At 43.5% G+C, this 19,749-nt stretch overlaps 1 long non-coding RNA gene across 1 annotated transcript in view; it reads left to right on the top strand.

Annotated features, from left to right (window-relative positions):
• LOC149122730 (uncharacterized) overlaps window positions 1-19,749 on the top strand; it is a 304,723-nt gene that overhangs the window by 56,171 nt on the left and 228,803 nt on the right. The window lies entirely within an intron of this gene.

Below are 19,749 nucleotides of genomic sequence, written 5' to 3'. Positions count from 1 at the left end.
CACGGGGAGCAAAGCAGGGAGTGTGGGGAACAGAGTCCCTGGTAACTGGGACCCACAGGTGGACAGTGAAGAGGGAAGAACCAGCAGGAGGCAGGCTCGGGTGAGCACTCGGAAACTGCCTGGGATCGCACGTGCAGAGCAGGAGATGCAGTAAATGCCAGAGAAGGAGCAGCACAGCCCCCAGGGCTGACCCTGATCAGGGAATGAACTCCCTCTGGTCCAACTCAGAGCCCCAGGGACTGGCTGTAGCAGGCGAATGGGCACAGCCATTCAGAAGGCAGAATATGTTGGAGCCCCTGGGAACTCAGGGAAACTGAGTCCAGGCCGCAACATCCATAGAGACACCAGCTGGCCCTCCCCAAAGGCTGCAGTCAGGGGTGGGTGCCCACAACCAGAGGGCCTTTGCTTTTATTCAGTCCCTCCTTCCTTTCCTTCCCCCCCCAAAAAATGTCAGGGATCAGTTGCTGTTCTTCCTTTCCTGAATCAAATCTGAAAGAGTGACACTCACTGCTGCTAACTGACCCCAAATCCTGGCTCCCTCATAACCTCTGTCTCTTCCAGAAAAATCTTATTTACTACTTTGGCCCTAGAAATCATAAATGACTATGATAGAATGTAACTTTTAACAGAGGTGTAGAAGGCATGGTTTAATATCCAGTTTTGAGAATACAATTTTCATTTGTGTTTTATTGATGTTTATAGTTCTTTTAAGATTTATTGATTTATTTGGAAGTCAGAGTTACAGAGAAGGAGAGGCAGAGAGAGAGAGAGAGAGAGAGAGAGAGTGAGAGGTGTTTTCCATCTGCTGGTTCACTCCCCAATTGGCAGCAGCACCACAGTGCAGACCCCTTATAGTTCTTTTCAAATCATTTTACACTGTCTTTTTATTCATCTATTACAGAGACAGAAGAATGGACACAGAGCTAACATAGCTGAGTATTCAAGGAGACAGGTTAAGGGGTTAAATGCCTCATATCATATCATTTATACCTTAGATTAATTCTGGGGACAGTATTATCTGGAATTTACAAAGTAGAAACTGAATGGAAAGAGCTTAGAAAAGCATGGTGTTTTTTAATATCATTAAAAAGTCTAACATAAAGGCTAATCAAGGGGCCAGCACTGTGGCATAGCAGGTAAAGCTACTGCCAGCATGGACATTCCATATGGGTGGAGGTTGAGTCCTGGCTACTCTGCCTTCGATCCAACTCTCTGCTATGGCCAGGGAAAGTGGTGGAAGATGGCCCAAGTCCTTGGGCAGCTGCATCTGTGTGGGAGACCCAGAAGAAGTTCCTGGCTGCTGGCATTGGAGCAGTACAGCTCCAGCCATTGTGACCAATTGGTGAGTGAACCAAAAGATGGAAGATCTCTCTCTCTCTCTCTCTCTCTCTCCCCTTCCTCTCTGTGTAACTGTGACTTTCAAATAAATAAATAAATCTTTTTTAGAGAGCCAATCAACATATAACACTAGCTTAAAAATCTTTCTTTTCTCTTGGGTCTCAGTTTTTAAAATCTGATTTATCAAATGGAAAAATGTGAGAGAGATGAAGTTTACCTACAAAGGTAATTTACTATAGTTATTTACTGTAATAATTTACTGTAATGATGTACTGTAATGTACTGTAATAATTTACTGTAAAAAACCACATAGGATTATAACTTGTCTAGAAAACAAAGGAGATTCAAAGTTGCTATTTTTCATGGTTATTTGTTGTTATTTTTAATATCAAGATAGTATATAAATATTATGCACTCCTAGGTATTTGTGTGTTGTTTGATATGTTTTATTTTTTAATCAGAAATTCAAAGAGATAACTGGGTAACATGGAGTTCTGTGTTTCTGATTACTTCTCTCAATTAGAGATCATGGGATTAGAGTTGGTGCTAGATTAAGAATGCTTCAATCTTTATCCACTGGCTTCACACCAGCATTTACTATGTTAAACAATATTCTTTGGGTAGATGGCTCTTTCTTGTCAGACTGTAAACTTCATGGGGTCTAGAAACATATTTGCTTTGACACTAAAACTCAGCATTTGACAGTCAGTCTTTTAGTTGAATAAATACATGATATACAAAATAAATATTTCTGCCCCTCAAGAACTGCCTAAGAGAGAAGAAAATAGAAATCAATTTGATGACTCTCAGTATTAGGTGAATATATAATTTGTCGTTCTGAAATAAGCTTGGTCATAAAAAGGGCATATGAATAATAACACAGAGTTGAAGTGTATGAACACCTAGGGCCAGCGGGTTAAATGTTCACCCTAGCTATGTAAGGCATTCCATGTCAATAGGAGAGGAAGGAGGAAGAGGGGAGGGAGTGTAGTTGGGAAAGTGGTTACGGTGGGAAGAATCACCATGCTCATTACTTAGCAGCAAAGAGAGAATCTGTGATCATTTGTTGCTTAAGAAAGGGTGATAGGCATTATTTAATTATAATGCAGGCATCAGTGTTCTCCTGTCTCTGAAATAGGAAGTCTATAACTCAGAATTCCTTGCTGTTTCATCAAAAACAATTCAAAACAAAAACCTAATTAAGCATAAGAGGAAGTTACGCATTAGAAGTCTATTCCAATCTCTAGGAGGTTCAGGGGTTGGAAAATTCATCCAAAATCTTGCTGAAAAATGTCCCATACATTTTCCATGACCACTATCCATCAGCATAAGCTCTTTTAAAAAAAAGAAAGATTTATTTATTTGAAAGTCAGAGTTACACAGAAAGAGGAGAGGCAGAGAGAGAGAGAGAGAGAGAGAGAGAGAATCTTCCATCTGCTGGTTTACTCCCCAATTGGATGCAATGGCCAGAGCTGAGCTGATCCAAAGCCAGGAGTTAGGAGCTTCTTCCAGGTCTCCCATGTGGGTTCAGGAGTCCAAGGATGTGGGCATTCTTCTAATGCTGTCTCAGGCCATAGCACAGCTGGATCAGAAATGGAGCAGCGGGACTTGAACCAGTGACCATATGGGATGCTGGCACTGCAGGCAGCAGACTTACCTGCTACACCACAGCACCAGCCCCCATAAGCCCTATCTTCTGCAGAACCAGCACCCCAGACACCAGCCACCACATGGTATCCCATGGCACACTCAACCCTGGCAATGTTCTGCAGCTCTTGCTCCTCTCCACTTTCACTGGAAGAATCTGCAACTCCTTGTTTTCATGCAAGTAATTCTGATTCAGATGATGCCCCTGACACAATTGGCTGGCAAGTGCCATGGCATGTGTCCACGGCCTAGCTAAATGCAAAGCTGGAACATTTTAAACTTTTCACTGCCATGGTGAGACACGGACTCCATCTAATGAAGTAGGGGATTTTTCAGGGAGTCTAGAGAATCAAATATGACAAAATGACAAATCTTAACCAACGAGTGCCGTGGTACAGATGAAGAGAACCCAAAATGTATTTTTCTATCTTTTCTTTTCTGAGTTAAGTGCCTAAAAACAAAGCCAATGAGGGTTAAACAGACCCATTCTGAAAATTCCTTAACATCTTCATTTTCATCCAAATTAATATATTACTTGAAGAAAATAAATTTTACATAAATGAAAATGCAGTACCACAAACAAGTGTACAGAACATAGGCCCTCAGTTAGCTTCAAACCATCTGGGTGCATTAATGTGTTCTTCCAGAACCCAAGCTGCAGTACAATAGAACCACAGCCTCTGACATTCCTCCTCCACCCTGATGGATCTTGGGTTTTCCTCCCACCTCCCCTCTCCTGTGAATACATCAGTAGCAGGACAAATGGAATCCAAAGATACGATGATGTTATTTAACATGGAATAAACATAGTGTTTTAGTCAGTACAATCCTCAATACTACAATAATAATTCCGAGTTCACTGATTATGAAAGTAAGTATATGAAATCTATTCCTAAGTAATCGTACCATCGAGAGCTGAATGTAGACTTTCAGAGGGAAAGAAACAGAGAATTGTGTAGAGATGTGTATCTCTATAATACAGATTTACCGCTGTACTTTATAGACAGTACACCATGTTTGTATTTTTTTTTTTTGCAGTCTGGCATAGTTTATTACATCCAGCTTTTCACTTTGGAAATTTTATGATTAGACACTAATATACAACAAATTTTGAATCCTTACAGACAATATAGAGCACCCTAGGCCCTCCCAAGGGCAGAAAACAGACCAAGAGCTCATAGACTAGCTGCAACTGCAAGAAGCAGATGAAGATATCATCAGAAAGATACATATTCCTGCATGGTGGCTGCTGAGCAGTTCTGCCCTTATGGATCTCATCTCTGTTTCAGATCGTTAAAGAAAGTTACATGCTTTCTGACATTTCTAAAGATTTCACTAATGAGAATCTAAGATATCTTCACTATGTTAAGAGCCTCAGAACAGCCCAAAGACTTGGGCCATCTTCTACTGCTTTCCCAGGCCATAGCAGAGAGCTGGATCAGAAGAGGAGCAGCTGGGACTAGAACCGGAGCCCATATGGGATGCTGGCACTTCAGGCCAGTGCTTTAACCTACTGTGCCACAGCACTGGCCACAACATAGTATTTCTAATAGAAGAGATGGTTAAGTCATTAACTCCTCTAAAATACAAGTTAAGTATTAGTTTTGAAACTCTGATTCAACCATGAGAAAAACAAAAGGTTAATTTTCTCTCTTTGCTTCTGGGTATGTAAATTTTCTTCTAAGAAATTAATCATGACTTTTACATCTCAGACCCTATTATGAGGAAGTAGAGAATATTGTGGGGTCATACACTCATTTTATCAAAGGAACATTTCTCCAATTAAAGAAATCATTATGGGCATCCCATATGGGCACTGGTTTGAGTCCTTGCTGCTCCACTTCTGATCCAGCTCCTTGCTATGGCCTGGGAAAGCAGTAGAAAATGTCCCAAGTGCTTGGGCCCATGCATATGCATGGGAGGCCAGAGCTATGGCCCAGCAGATTAACACCCTGGCCTGAAGCACTGGCATCCCATAAGGGTGCTGGTTCAAGACCAGGCTGCTCCACTTGTGATCAAGCTTTCAGCTTATGGCCTGGGAAAGCAGTAGGAGATGGCCCAAGTCCTTGGGCCCCTGCCTAAGTGGGAGATGTGGAAGAAGCTCCTCGTTCCTGGCTTCAGATCAGTGCAGCTCCAGCCATTACAACCAGTTGGGGAGTAAACCATCAGATGGAAGACTTCCCTCCCTCCCTCCCTCTCTCTCTCTCTCTGTGTGTGTGTGTGTGTGTGTGTAACTCTTTCAAAGAAATAAGCAAATCTTTAAAAAAAAAGCCAGGAGTCAGGGAAATTTCATCCAGGTCCCTTGCTTGGGTGCAGGACCCAAGGATTTGTACCATATTCTGCTGCTTTCCCAGGTATGTTAGCAGGGAGCTGGATCAGAAGTAGAACATGCAATTGGTGCCCATAGAGGATGCTAGTGCTGCAGCTGTTGGTATAACCCATTTTGCCACAGTGCTGGCACCATAACAATTTATAATTCCTAGTAATTAACAGGGAAGAAAGAAGTATGGCAGGATACCTTTTTTTAGAAAAAATTATTTTATTTATTTGAAAAAGTTATATAGATAGATAGAGAGAGAGAGAGAGAGAGAATCTTCTGTCTGCTGGTTCACTGCCCAAATGGCCACAATGGACAGAGCTGAGCTGATCTGAATCCAGGAGCCAGGAGCTACTTCTGGGTCTCCCACATGAGCAAAATGGTCCTTGGGCCATCCTCTACTGTTTTCCCAGGTGCATTACCAAGAGGCTGGACTGGAGGTGGAGCAGCCGGAACTCTACCAGCACTCATATGGGATGCCTGTATTTCAGGCCAGGGCTTTAACCTGATGTGCCACAGTGCTGGCTCCAACAGGTGACCTTTTACTCTCAATAATCTCTTCTTGGTATTGGCAGCAGTTTGTAATTTTTTGTTTATTTGCCTTCTTCTTAATCTATATTTTTAAAAAATTACAAAAGGTTCCAGCACCCTGAGAACCTCCATCACAAGGGCATACAATCAGATGTTTGTCCAGAAAAGGGTGGTGTAGATGCAAGGTGGAAAATGCAAGGTGAGTTGATTCATCTTTCTCAGGCTGTGGTTTCCATGGGCAACTTTTACAACCAACTGCCATATTTGTTCCTCTTCCACAGAGTGGAAAACATGTTAAGTCATCCTATTTAGCCAAAAGCCAGTGGCAGCACTTAAATATGTCATCAATCTAGGGCCAGCATTGCAGTACAAAGAGGTAAGTTGCCAACTGCAACAGCAGCATGCCTTATGGCACTGCTTTGAGACTCACCTCCTTCACTTCTCATCCAGCTCTTTGCTTGGGAAAGCAGCAAAGATTGCCCAAGAGTTTGGGCTCCTGCACCCACATGGGGGACTGGGACAGAGTTCCAGGGTCCTGGCTTCAGCCTGGCTCAGCCCCAGCTTTTGTGGCCATCCGGAAGTGAGCCAGCAGATGAAAGATAGATCTCTCTCTCTCTCTCTCTTCCTTTTACCTAAACATACATTACATACATAAATGAAGATGCATCAATATAGCAACTTTTTGAGGAAAAGTCTTCTGATTATTGCAGGTATTATCTCAATGCAGAAAAATCTTCAGACACAAAAATTATAAACTGATTTATATTTATATTTCTCAACCACATACTTTTCAGAAAAAATTGTCTGCCACTCAGCATCAGGTATCAGTCTGAAAGCATTCATTAAAAAATCAAGTAATTTTACTAAACATAAAAACCTCTAGTATAGACTGCATATAAACCAGTGGCTTCCATGGGTATACACAGATTGATTTTTGTTAATTTACAGGGATCACTGCACTTCCCTGGCACGGAGCTGTCTGAAGAGTTTAAACACTGATGGGTGTGGCATTATTTCTGATATTTGCTTATTATCCAGAGTGCATTTATTCAATATCTATCATGAACTCCACACTCTATAAATCTATTTCAAATATGTAGATATTTAATGGTACTTACACATTTACAAACTGAGCCAATCCTCCTAACTTCTCTCTGAAATAGCTATGCCTTTGACATTGCCTTTTTTCACTCATATGGAAATGCATAATATGCTTCTGTATGGTACTTCAGAATTTATAAAAGGCTTTTCAGGTTAGATTTACATAACATCATGTGAAAGTGGCCAAAGGACACAGTCTTCTCATTACAGAGGGGAGAGGTATGAAGTGACTCTCTGAACAGTTACTGAGATTCTATCAGTCAGGTTCAGAATCTTACTAGGTATCAGCTACACATCTAGATTTTTTTCCCTACTGTCTCTTTGTCAGAATTCCCAGCCTATGAGTGAACTTCAGTCTGAATGAATGCTAATATTCAAGGTTCTAAGTGAAAAAATTACTGAGGTTTGTATTGGTGAGGAAAGCATGTGTCTAAATGTTACTTGTATTTAATAATAAGTATTGAATCATATGAAACTGAATATAAGATTATGCAAATTTTTAAGATGAAGAGCATATATTTAAAACCACATTCTTACATTTTGCAAACGTGTTGAAACACCTTACTGGAGCATGTGTTTGGCATAGTGGTAAAGCCTTCCACATCCCAGTCAGAATTCTCAGGGCTCAAGCCCTAGCCCTGCTTCTGCTTCTGGCTTCCTGCTAACAGAACCCTGGGAGGCAGCAGCTGATGGCTCAAGTACTTGAGTCCCTGCCACCTGTGTGGGAGACCCACACTGAGTTCCTGGCTTCAGCCTGACCCAGCTCTGGTTGGTGCAGACATTTGAGGAATGAGCAGTAAATGGAAGGGCTCTCTCTGCCTTGCAAATAAACAAAAATAAATATACAGACATTTACTTAAGGTGTCTTGCTCACATCTAAATGATTTCCCTTTTCACAGTAAAATGCCTTACTGTCCTCTTTAGTAACAATGCATGTTTTGCTCTCCATGTCCACTCCTGAGCTCCAAGTACCGACGCTCACCCTAGCATGCTGACTGGTTCCAATGTTCAAGTACTCATCTCCCATTCTCTTTTGGTGGGTCTACCGGAATGAAAGGAGAGTATCTACAGTAATTAATATCTTACTGTTGCTCTTGCTGTCCACCTGCAGGCCTGAAGGATGACCACCTGAATACACATTGTGAAGTTCTGGACGTAGTTTCCAAACTTCAGTCACTTTGCAGCGGAGGGACTCTGTCCTCGTCAATCACCTGAAAGCCTGCAGGAGTAGGGAGAAGCTGTGTTTGAAGAATTCACAAATACAGTGCATTGAAGCCAACCACTACCACCCCCACCACACCCCTAATTCAGGGTTCTGGCAAATCCCAAATCAGGAGTTTGGAACCAGGAGTGGTTCAGGAGGTGACCTCGACTCCTTACTCTGAACAGCTCCAAAGTGCCTGGTGCACCCAGTGGGAGCTCAGCACCTCGACCTCCCACCCTCCTGCCCTTGCCACCAGGATGCCCGGCTCCCAGAGCCTCCAGGAGGCCTGCAGCAGACCCGCAGGTCCAGGTGACTGGGATGTGCGTCTAGAACTAACCCAAAATACAGGCCCAGCTCAAGTGTCACCTCCCCCACAAAGTCACTGTCTCCTACTCCCTCCTGGAAGGCTGCAGGCCAGCACCCGGCACCGGGAGTCATGGCATTTGGGGTTTACCCGCTCTCCCACGAAGGAAGATGCCCCCGTGGGAACCCTACTCCACCTGTGGGCAGGGCTGGGGAAGGAAGGGCCGAGCCAGCCTCCACCCTAGGACTGCAGCCTGGGAAAGTCCAGGGCCCCGGTGCCCTTGCCAGGCATAGGGTCTCTCTAAGTGTACTCTGAGCCAGGGCCTCAGCCATCAGCAGCTCTCTTGCTTCCAGAATCTGCTGCAGGGCAGTTCAGGCTCAGTCCAGCAGGGGGCCTCAGGACAATCGTTGCTGCCCTGAGGCAGGACCAGTGCTGCAAGACCCGCCCCATGCCAGGCTGGCTATAAAGTCGGTGGTCATTGGTGGGCAGCTGGTAGTTGCAGTGTGTGCGCGTGACATGGGTGGTGTTAGGTTCTTGGCCGTCCCATTTCGTGCCTTGGGGCTAAAATGCTGACGGTGGCCCCTGAGTCAGGAGGGTCAGGAGAAGAAGAGACAGACCTGGTGAGTGCGACTGCTCACCTCTCCTGCCAGCCCTGCTGGCTGAGGCTTGCAGCACGTGCTGCACTTGGGGAAGTAATGAAGGCCAACTCTCAGCAGGAAAACCAAGTGCGCGGTGCTGATTTACTCACTGACACAGCATCTGTGTGGTCTGCATGGGCAGACAGGGGGAAGGGTTTGGTAGAAGGGTGCTGGAGGTGCACTGGGCCCTCGTGCAGCTGCCTGCTGTAGGCATCCAGGGCAGCAGAGTCCTGCGGGGTCCCTAGGGATCCTGGCCATGCTGTGCCTTCCATCATCCACCCTCCTGCACTACTGTTGGTGGCAGTGCTTCTGTGGTTGGTATCTCATTGGAGTCCATGGTCATTTTCTCATGGTGGGCTGATCTCACACCGTGACAATCATGGAACAAATCACTGTTCTGCGGCATCTGCCTCCCAGGAGCATTGCAGGTGGACAGGGGGAAATGGGTGACGGGTGGCACCTCCTGTGCATGGTCTCTGTCCCATCCTGGACCGAAAGTGGAAAGGGAAGGAGAGGAGCTGGCTCAAAGCAGTCCCGCTGCGGGTTCCATCAGATGCAAAATGTCTTCCGATTGCGGTTAACCTTGCAGGGAAATTGTCTCCTTTTGTGGGCCAGAGACAGCATCTGCTTTATTAGCTGTGCAGTGTATTGATAATTAAAATTTGGGTATCCCTATCTGTAGTCCTCACAGCGTAGTTACATTCTGAGGAACTGATGAAACTGCTCAATACTTCGGGGCTGAGTGTAATATTAGATGGGCAAGCCTGTTGTTGGCTTTTGGTTTATAGCTGTTGGGTGACTTTATTTGGTAAAAATGCATTCAGGCTCAGTAGTGTATTCAAGGATGACCACTTAGTGAATTGTCTTTTTTTTTTTTTTGTAAGAATAAGAGTATTGAAGACTGGGTTGAGCTACCTATGGCAAAACTCCACCATTCCTGGGAAGGCCACAATTGGCAAGAAAAGCAGGTAGCAAGCTTTCATCAAGTAAGTTGAGATTCTTGTGTTTGCAATCTGAAGAGCTCACTGCTGAGCTGGGAGGGGGACTGCTCTGAGCACAACTCATTAGAGAACTGCTCTTGCAGACCTTCCCTGAAGGAGGCACTGTTGTGGTCAGAAGCATTCCAGGAGCTGCTGGCCAGCAATTGTGAATTAGGCTTGAATTGAATCCACTGCAAGTATCACAAGAGTGCAGAAAGGCTGTGTCCTCAAATCAGCAGCTCACCAAGGAGAATTCGACTTAACCTAGAAGGTCTGTTTATCTCCGCTTATTTCGCAGCATATTCATACCAGGTGGGGAAGATAAATCAGCCTTCAGCTCTGCAATGGCAGTGCTCTTGGTTGAGGCTGAGGATGCTTTTCATTGCATGCAGTGTTTGCAAGAGACTTAGTTCCCTGAGGATTTATGCCTCTCCTGTAAATACATTTTTGGCACTAAAACAAACTGAAGTATTTCTGTTTTAGTAGTATGGAACCAACTTAAGTATTTTGCCTACAGGCATCTTTGTCTTTAAAGAGCTAAATCCGCAGGATTACAGGATTGAGTAAAAACAAGAGAATAGCTAATCCTAGTACTAGAAAAGCACAAGGGATTATTTGATCATTAGCTTCCTCATATTCCTCATGTTTCTTTTTATTTTTCTACCTGCTCTTCCCTACCTACAGATGGACTGGCTGTATTGGAGGCTTTTCTAAAAACTGAATTCTGTGAAGAAAATATACGCTACTGGCTAGCTTGTGAAAATCCAAAAAAGATCCACCCACCCCAGAAGCTATCCTTATATCCAAGATAAATATATACACTCTGCTTAGAAAAAGGCCCAAAAGAGGTTAGACACAATTCCTCACTTCAGCATAAAGTGTACACTCTTGACATCAAGATGCAGCAAAAGAAGTAAAGACATAAGACTAAAGCAAGGGCCAGGGAATCTGAAAAGCTTCCTCTCCTGGTGCCCTGTCTTTCAAATACGTCTCCTCAGACCTGGCAGGTGGAGCTCATCACACATTACAGCTTCTGATTTTCACTTTCAAAGAGCAGAGCCCCCTTCTCTAACAAAGGATAAGGAGTGATCTTTGTTTCAGATGAACATGCTTTCAAACCAAAACTCTTATTATCCAAAATATAAAAGAAGCTATGACTTCCAGCTTTACAACTGCCTGGAAAAGGGTGTATTGCTTGATGGAGAATAACTTTCTGAAGTTGTATTTTTTTGCAAGGCAGAGTTACAGAGAGAAAAAGAGAGGGAAACACAGAGGTCCATCTGCTGGCTCACTCCCTAAATGGCCACAATGGCCAGGGCTGGGCCAGGCTGAAGCCAGCAGCTTCCTCCAGGTCTCCCATGTGGGGGCAGAGGACCAAGCGCTTGGGCCATTCTCTGCTGCTTTACCCAGCAAGTTGTTGTGGAAGAAGAAGAGCAGCTGGGAGTCAAACCGGCATCCATGTGGGTTGTTAGTGCTGCAGGCAGCAGTGTAACTTGCTATGCCACAACACCAGCCCCCAGAAAGAACTCTTATCCCTGGTCTTTCTTTTGAGTCAGAATGCTCCCAGACTTGTGTTGAAAACCACAGATCACCACAGAACCCCATGAGAAGAAAAAGGAGCCCCAGAGTAGAGGACATGTTCTGTTTCCTAAGGCAGAAGTTTTTGACTGCCAGAGACAAACATTCAGTTCAGCCTGGGTGTTTGGGAAATATACCTCGCAACTGGGGATTCCAGTTCAGGTAGTAAATCAGGAAGCTGGTGACTGTCCAGGAGATGCCTGTATGAGAACAGCTTCCACCACTGTGAAGACACAGGCAGGAAATACGTGGTCTGAGTGGGGTGGGTCTCACTGGAAAAGCAGGACTCTGAGATGGAAGATAATGCAATGGAATGCTGTTGTTCCAGACTCACTTAAAATCAATAGGTCTGGGATTCTGTAGCCTTAGCTACCTAGCTCTACATCTTTCCTTAAATCCATCCATGTTGCCGCATGGTTTTAGTTCTTGGTTTTAAGTCCAAACTAATGTAACATGTTTATTATGTAGAATCATCCATTCTATTGTTGTGTATTGCTGAAGCTGAAGTGATGTTTGAATTGTTAAGTGGTATATAAAATAGTGAGTGCTCATGTGTAGAAAACCACAGTGGCTGTTCCAAGTGCCAAACACTCTTGAAGGCAGTTAAGCTTTGAAGTGGTCTTTGAATATTTGAATACATTTATTTTGATAACTAATATCATTGAATACTCAGAGTCCAGGTGTGAGTTGATTTGATTTTGGTAACTGGAAATATGACCAACATAAGATCTTTGTAGTAGAGAAGAAGCATGCATTACTGAATCTGTGCAGGGAGAACTGACAGCCCCCAGAGCTGAGATGAGGGTGGCAAGGAAGATGCTCTTTTCTAAACCTAAGTCACAGCACATCTTTAGAATGACCCAGGGTTAAAATTACTAATAGAATCTTTAATTAAACATTAAGGTATTTGATGAGAATAGAACATTGACCTAAATCCCTTCTTGAGGATTAAGAACCAGCTAAATAGGAGGCTGCGGTGGTGACCTTGAAGGGGTTGGAGCCTGGGGTCAGGGGTCGTGGGTCCCAATGGCTGGTCCAGAATCATCACGGGCTCCCTGGGTCGTGGGCCGGCACCATGGCTCGGGGCTCCAGAGGTCGGGGGAAGCCTGCTGGGCCCCTTCTTGCTTCCTTCTTTGGGCAGAAGTCAGGGATCACAAAGTGACCTAAAGTGACCAGTTTGGTGCCGAAATCCCTGAGGCACCACTGGAGCCTGGGCCAGGCCTGCAGGCAGGGCAGAAGCAGAGGGGAGACACCGGGACCTGGGGGCCAAGGCTGCAGGTGTTCCTGTTGGCCCCCAGGCACCCGCGGGGCCTCAGCCTCTCTCACAACAGAAACGCGCATGCACCTCAGACCATCTTTACCCCTAATTCCACTTTAAAGAAATGTTTATTGAGGACGGCACCATGGCATGGGGGTGCAACCACAGCCTGCATGGCCCACATCATGGGCACCAGTTCCATTCCCTGACGCCCTACTTCCTCTCCAACTCCAGCCAACGAGTGCAGTGGTGATGGACAGGTGCTTGGACCCCACAGGACATGGGAGATGGGAGGGGGCTCATGGGCCTTCAGCCTCACCCAAACATTTGGGAATCAAACCAGCAGATCGAAAACCCCTGTCTCTATGCCTTTCAAATAAATCTCTTAAAATAAATAAAAAAGAAACGCAAATAAAAAGAACCAGCTAAATAGACATGAACTGTATGGAGACAAACACCAATATTACATTATTCAACTCTCCACTGCTCCAATGAACAAAGAAGACAAATAAGAGGGATATAGGCCTCCCCTTTTTTGTTATCCTTCCCTTGGTTCCAACTAGCATGGGCTTCCAGAAAATGTACAGCGAATCCATTCTCTTCTGTGGTCAATACATGATCTCAGAATTTCCCTTATTCATTTGCCTAACAGATTTTGATTATGTTACTCTAGGTAAAGGGAAGGCAACAAAACTAGCCTTTTACCCCATTTTTAAAATCTATTATTTATTTGAAAGGCAGAGTTACAGAGAAGGGGTAGAGATAGATCTTCCATCTGCTGGTTCACTTCCCAAATTGGCCTCAGCTGAGCCAATCTAAAGCCAGGTGCTTGTGCCAGGCCTCCCACAAGAATGCAGTGGTTCAAGCACTTGGGCCACCTTCTGATGCTTTCCCAGGCACATTAGCAGGGAGCTAGATTGTAAGTGGAACAGCTGGGACTTGAATCAGCACCCATATGGGATGCTGGCACAGCAGGCCATGGCTTTACCCACTGAGTTGGTACCGTGTGTGTGTGTGTGTGTGTGTCTGTGTATGTATGCATGTATTTTTATTTCAAAGACTCATTTATTTATTTGAAAGGCAAGGTTAGAGAGGGAGAGACATAAGAAGAGAGATCTTTCAACCTCTGGTTCACTCCCCAAATGTCCACAACAGCAGAGGCTGGGCCAAGCCAAAGCCTGGAGGCTGAACAGCAGATAATCTTTAGTTATTAATTTAAAATGAATAGGCTGTAGCTGGTGCTGTGGCATATAAGGTAAAGCCACCACCTGCAGTGCTGGCATCCCCTATGGGCACTGGTTCATGTCCCAGCTGCTCAGCTTCTAATCTAGCTCCCTGCTAATGTGCCTGGGAAAGCAGCAGGAGATGGCCCAAATACTTGGACGCCTGAATCCATGTGGGAGACCTGGAAGAAGCACCTGGCTTTGGATTAGCCCAGCTCCAGCTGCTTTCAGCCACTTGGGGATTAAAATAGCAGAGAGATCATTTCTATTTATGTGTCTCTCTATAATGCTGTCTTTCAAATAAATAAATAAATAAAAAAGGTTTATTAATGTATGCTATAATCCAATCCAGGAACAGTAAGAGAAGCATTAAATATTGCTACCTATATTTTTATTTATTTTTATTTTTTAATTTTTTTAAACTTTTATTTAGTGAATATAATTTTCCAAAGTACAGTTTATGGATTACAAAGGCTTCCCCCCATAACTCCCCTCCCACCAGCACCCCTCCCATCTCCCACTCCCTCTCCCATTCCATTTACATTAAGATTCTTTTTCAATTATCATGATACACAGAAGATCGATTTACTTTATATTAAGTTAAGTTTTCATCAGTTTGCAGCACACAGAACATAAAGTGTAAAATACTGCTTGAGTACTAGTTATAGCATTACTTCACATTGGACAACACATTAAAGACAGAGATCCCACATAAGGAGTAAGCACACAGTGATTCCTGTTGTTGACTTAACAATCTGACACTCTTGTTTATGGCATCAGAAATCTCCCTGGGCTCTAGTCATGAGTTGCCAAGGCTATGGAAGCCTCTTGAGTTCACTGACTTTGATCTTACTTAGACAAGGTCATAGTCAAAGTGGAAGTTCTCTGCTGCCTTCAGAGAAAGGTACCTCCTTCTTTGATGGCCCGTTCTTTCTACTGGGATCTCACTCACAGATATCTTTTATTTAGGTCATTTTTTTTCTTTTTTTCTTTTTTGCCAGAGTGGCTTTCCATACCTAAAATACTCTCATGGGCTCTTCAGCCAGGTCTGAGTGCCTTAAGGGCTGATTCTGAGGCCAGAGTGCTGTTTAGGACATCTGCCATTCTACAAGACTGCTGTGTATCACACTTCCCATGCTACCTATACTTTATATAGTCGAAGTATTGTATAAACTAAAATATACAACACTGGAGTATGCTATCAGTAATTACACTACCAATCTCAGTGGTTATAAATAAGAATTTTAGCAACTATACTGATTCTGAACAGTGATTCAATGTTTCTGTTTTTAAATTTAAAAATGCCCATGAACTTCAATGTTTCTGTGTAGCTCCTCATAAAACTACAAGCTTTAGAATTTCTATGCTGTTTAGCATTTCATCTTCAGTGCGAACTTGATTATTACACTGCCAGTTTATAAAACACTTCACAGTCATGTGAACCTTACCATAAGATAGGACTGTGTAGAATAAATCTTTTAACTATAAAAACAATCTTATCTCACAAGGGAGGAAGATCCAGAGGGGTCAAATGACTTGCTAATGTCACTTAGCTCTGTCAGCACAGAAACAAGGAAAGCTCTCAGCTTCCTGCCACCTCCCCTTACACCACCTGCCTCAACTAGATGAGCCTGTAATTTTAAGGACACTCAGGCCCCATGAGTTTAAATGAATTTTTCAAGGTTACATGACAAGTACCAAAGCCAGAAGCAAAAATTATTGCTTCCATCTTTCTCTTCCTTGTCCACAATGGAAGTCTGATGTACAGTTATGCATTATTCTAATATCACAATGAAGAAGCATTATTTTTCCCCAAATTTAACAATGAAACTCTTTTTTTCCATTGAGGGAGTTATTTTGATGGATGATACAAACATACTTGTTTTGTTTTTTAATTTGAGATGCAAAGAAATGAACAAGTAGACAGAGAAGTGGTATTCACCCTCTAGTTCACTGCTGAAATGTCCCCAGTGGCCAGGGCTGTCCCAGGAGTAGGGAACCCAATCATCTGAGCCATTTCTTGCTAGCTCCCAGGGTCTACATTATCAGGAATTTGGAGGCAGGTACTGGAACCAGGAATCAAACCAAGAAACTCCCAAGTGGGATATAGGCATTTGAACCACAAGGCTACACCCTGGCTTCCAGACTTGTTTTTTCACCAGTCCTCTGAAAAGGAAAGTTAATTACAACCTGAAATCCAAGACTCTGGAGTCCTCCGGTGTGTGTGTCTATGCAAGTTGATGCATTAGAGTTACATATGTTGCCCAAGAGTCTGCAGTTTAGAGAGAACAGAAGAGTGAAACATGTGTCAGAGGATGTCAGCATTGGAGAGGTGGCTGTGCTCTAGTCAGAGGCTGAGGAGGAGAAGTCCACAGGGAGCAGCAGCTTGATTTAGTCACAAGGAAACCGGCTGTTTCTGGATTCATCCACCCCTCCCAGCTGACTGGATGTGGAATTCTGATTGAATTCACCTGAAAATCCCACTCCCACTCAATTTGGAGGGAATTAATATCTGTCCCCTCAGTAAAAGGGTTCCATTTCTTTTTCCAAACCACAAAAACTCATGTTGGTTGCGTTGCCTGTAAATTTCTAAGCATGAAACACCAATTTGTTTGTTTTTTTTTTATTATTTCATAATAGCTACTCTGTCTGAACTCTTGTTTGTATTGCATCAGAATACAAAATTTCGGGAGGAAGAAGGCAAAACCAACTGAGACCCAGAAACCATTTAGAAAATTGCTGCTTAAGAAACCAAAATTAGCAGAGGCACACAAAACAGTGACAGCAAGCCAGAATTGGAGCAAGCCAACAGCTGTGCCCTGATTCAAAAAGACGATTCCAGCTGTACCCTGAACTCCTTATTCCAGCCTCAAAACCAAAGCTAACATCAGAAAATTCATTACAAACCATGATAAATAAGAAAACTGTGAAAAAAGCCAAAGAAATGCAAGAGTCCTTAGTGATATTGGGCTTGATTTAGTCACAAGGAAACCGGCTGTTTCTGGATACATCCACCCCTCCCAGCTGACTGGCTGTGGAATTCTGATTGAATTAACCTGAAAATCACAGTCAAACTCGATTTGGAGGGAATTAATATCTGTCCCCACAGCAAATTGGTTCCATTTCATTTTCCAAAACACAAAAATTCATCTTGGTCATTCTGCCTGTAGATTTCTAATCCTGAAAGGCCAATTTATTGTGTTTTTTATTTCATAATGGATCCTCTGTCCGAACTCTTGTTTGTACTGTGTCAGAATGCAAAATTTGGGATGGAAGAAGGCAAAAGAAACTCAGACCAAGAAAACATTTAGCAAATTGCTGCTCAAAACCAAAAATTGGCTGAGGCACCCCAAACAATGACAGCAAGCCAGAATTGGAGCAAGCCAACATCTGTGCCCTGATTGAAAAAGACCATTCCTCCTGTGCCCTGAACTCCATATTCCAGTCTCAAAACTAAAGCTCACATCATAAAATTCATTACAAATCATGATAAATAAGACAAATGTGAAAAAAGCCAAAGAAATGCAAGAGTCCTTTGTGATATTAGGCTTGATTTAGTCCCATGTAAACTGGCTGTTTCTGGATTCATCCACCCCTGCCAGCTGAATGGCTGTGGAATTCTGATCGAATTCACCTGAAATTCGCACTCACACCTGATTTGGTGGGAATTAATATCTGGTGCTGGTTCTGCGGGCTGGGGCTTTAACCCACTGTGCGATAGCAATGGCCCCTGTAAGTGGTTTTCTTAATTATTCCCAGATTTCTGTCTGTTTTGTTTTTAGATTTATAATAATTTATTAATGAAAATGGATGTAGGAAGGTAAATTTTATTCTCAGGATATATATAGAAACAAGATGTATGATGAATTTGTCATGACTATCAATCATTGCATTTATCCAAGAAAAGGCAATGTCATCTCTCATTTTCTGTTGCTATAGCAAAATATATATTTGTTATATGATTTCAATTGAAGTCAAGGACAATATTCTAAATTTGGGGGTCATAATGTTCAACATATTCTTTAGTGTTATACAGATGATGTAGTGCGCAGTGTTTTAGTTCCACCCTGGAAATAAACACTTAGCATTCTGCAAGAGAATTACTTACCTAGGGCTAAACCACAAATCAGTTACATTTATTTTTTTTTTGACAGGCAGAGTGGACAGTGAGAGAGAGAGAGAGACAGAGAGAAAGGTCTTCCTTTGCCATTGGTTCACCCTCCAATGGCCACCATGGATGGTGCACTGCAGCCGGCCCACTGCACTAATCTGATGCCAGGAACCAGGTACTTATCCTGGTCTCCCATGGGGTGCAGGGTCCAAGGACTTGGGTCATCCTCCACTGCACTCCCTGGCCACAGCAGAGAGCTGGCCTGGAAGAGGGGCAACTGGGACAGAATCCGGCACCCCAACCGGGACTAGAACCGTGTATGTCCTGGCACCACAAGGTGGAGGATTAGCCTAGTGAGCCGCGGTGCTGGCTGCATTTATTTTTTTAATTGTTAGAGTAATGCAGTCCTTAATAGTTTGAGGAGATGAACTTGATTCCCAGCTAGAGTAAGAACACTGTGGGGAAAATAATCTACTGCATGTTCTTTTACATTTTAAGATTGTATTTAACAATTTATTTATTTGAAAGAGTTACACAGAGAGAGGAGAGGCAGAGAGAAAGAGAGAGAGGAGAGATCTTTCATTCAACATTTCACTCTCCAATTGGCTGCACTGGCCGGGCTGCACCCATCTAAAGCCAGGAGCCAGGAGGTTTTTCTGGGTCTCCCACACGGCTTCAAAGGCCCAAATCCTTGGGCCTTCTTCTACTGCTTTCCCAGGTCATAGCAGAGAGCTGGATCAAAAGTAGAGCAGCTGGGTCTTGAAACGGTGCCCATATGGGATGCTGGTGCTTTAGGCCAGGGCATTAGCCTGCTGTGCCACAGTGCCAGCCCCAAGGTTTATTTATTAACTTATTTGAAAGGCAGAGTAATAGAGATAGGGAGAGATGGGTAGTGAGAAAGAGATATCTTCCATCTGCTGGTTCATTCAACAAATGGCCACAATGGTTGGCCAGGCCAAAGCCAGGAGTCTGGAACTCTATCTGGGTCTCCCATATTTGTGGAATTGGCCCAAATACTCAGGCCATCTTTCACTGCTCTTTCAGTCACTTTAGCAGGGAACTCAATTGGAAGTGGAGCGCCAAGGACTCAAATTGTCTGTCCACATGGGATGCCTGAATTGCAGGTGGAGACTTACCTGCTGTACCACAATGCTGGTGCCTACTGCAGGTTCTCAAACAAAGCTCTCTGTATTTCCCTCAGTCACAAATGCAGATTACAGTACAGAATTTCTCAGGTTCTGTTCTTGGGTAAATAACTCCATAGCTTTTACTTTAATTTGTTATCATGTTATTTCAGTTCTTTAAATGTTTATGAGTAGAATAATTATAGAAAAAGCAAAAGCTACTTTCTATTCTTTCTTGAATCTCCTCCCTTACTTAAAATATTTATGAGCCTGATAGAGAAAGAAATTGATGGAGTGAGAGAAAGCTAGAAAGCTCCCATGCACTTCTTCACTGCCTAAATAAAAATATCAAGCAGAGGTGGGGCACAACTGAAGCCAAGAGTCAGGAATGGAAT

The sequence above is a fragment of the Oryctolagus cuniculus genome, chromosome 13, assembly GCF_051225735.1.
Source record: "Oryctolagus cuniculus isolate XC-2025 breed Fujian yellow rabbit chromosome 13, ASM5122573v1, whole genome shotgun sequence".
In the NCBI taxonomy this organism is placed as follows: Eukaryota; Metazoa; Chordata; class Mammalia; order Lagomorpha; family Leporidae; genus Oryctolagus; species Oryctolagus cuniculus.
This window is presented reverse-complemented; position numbering and strand designations above follow the sequence as displayed.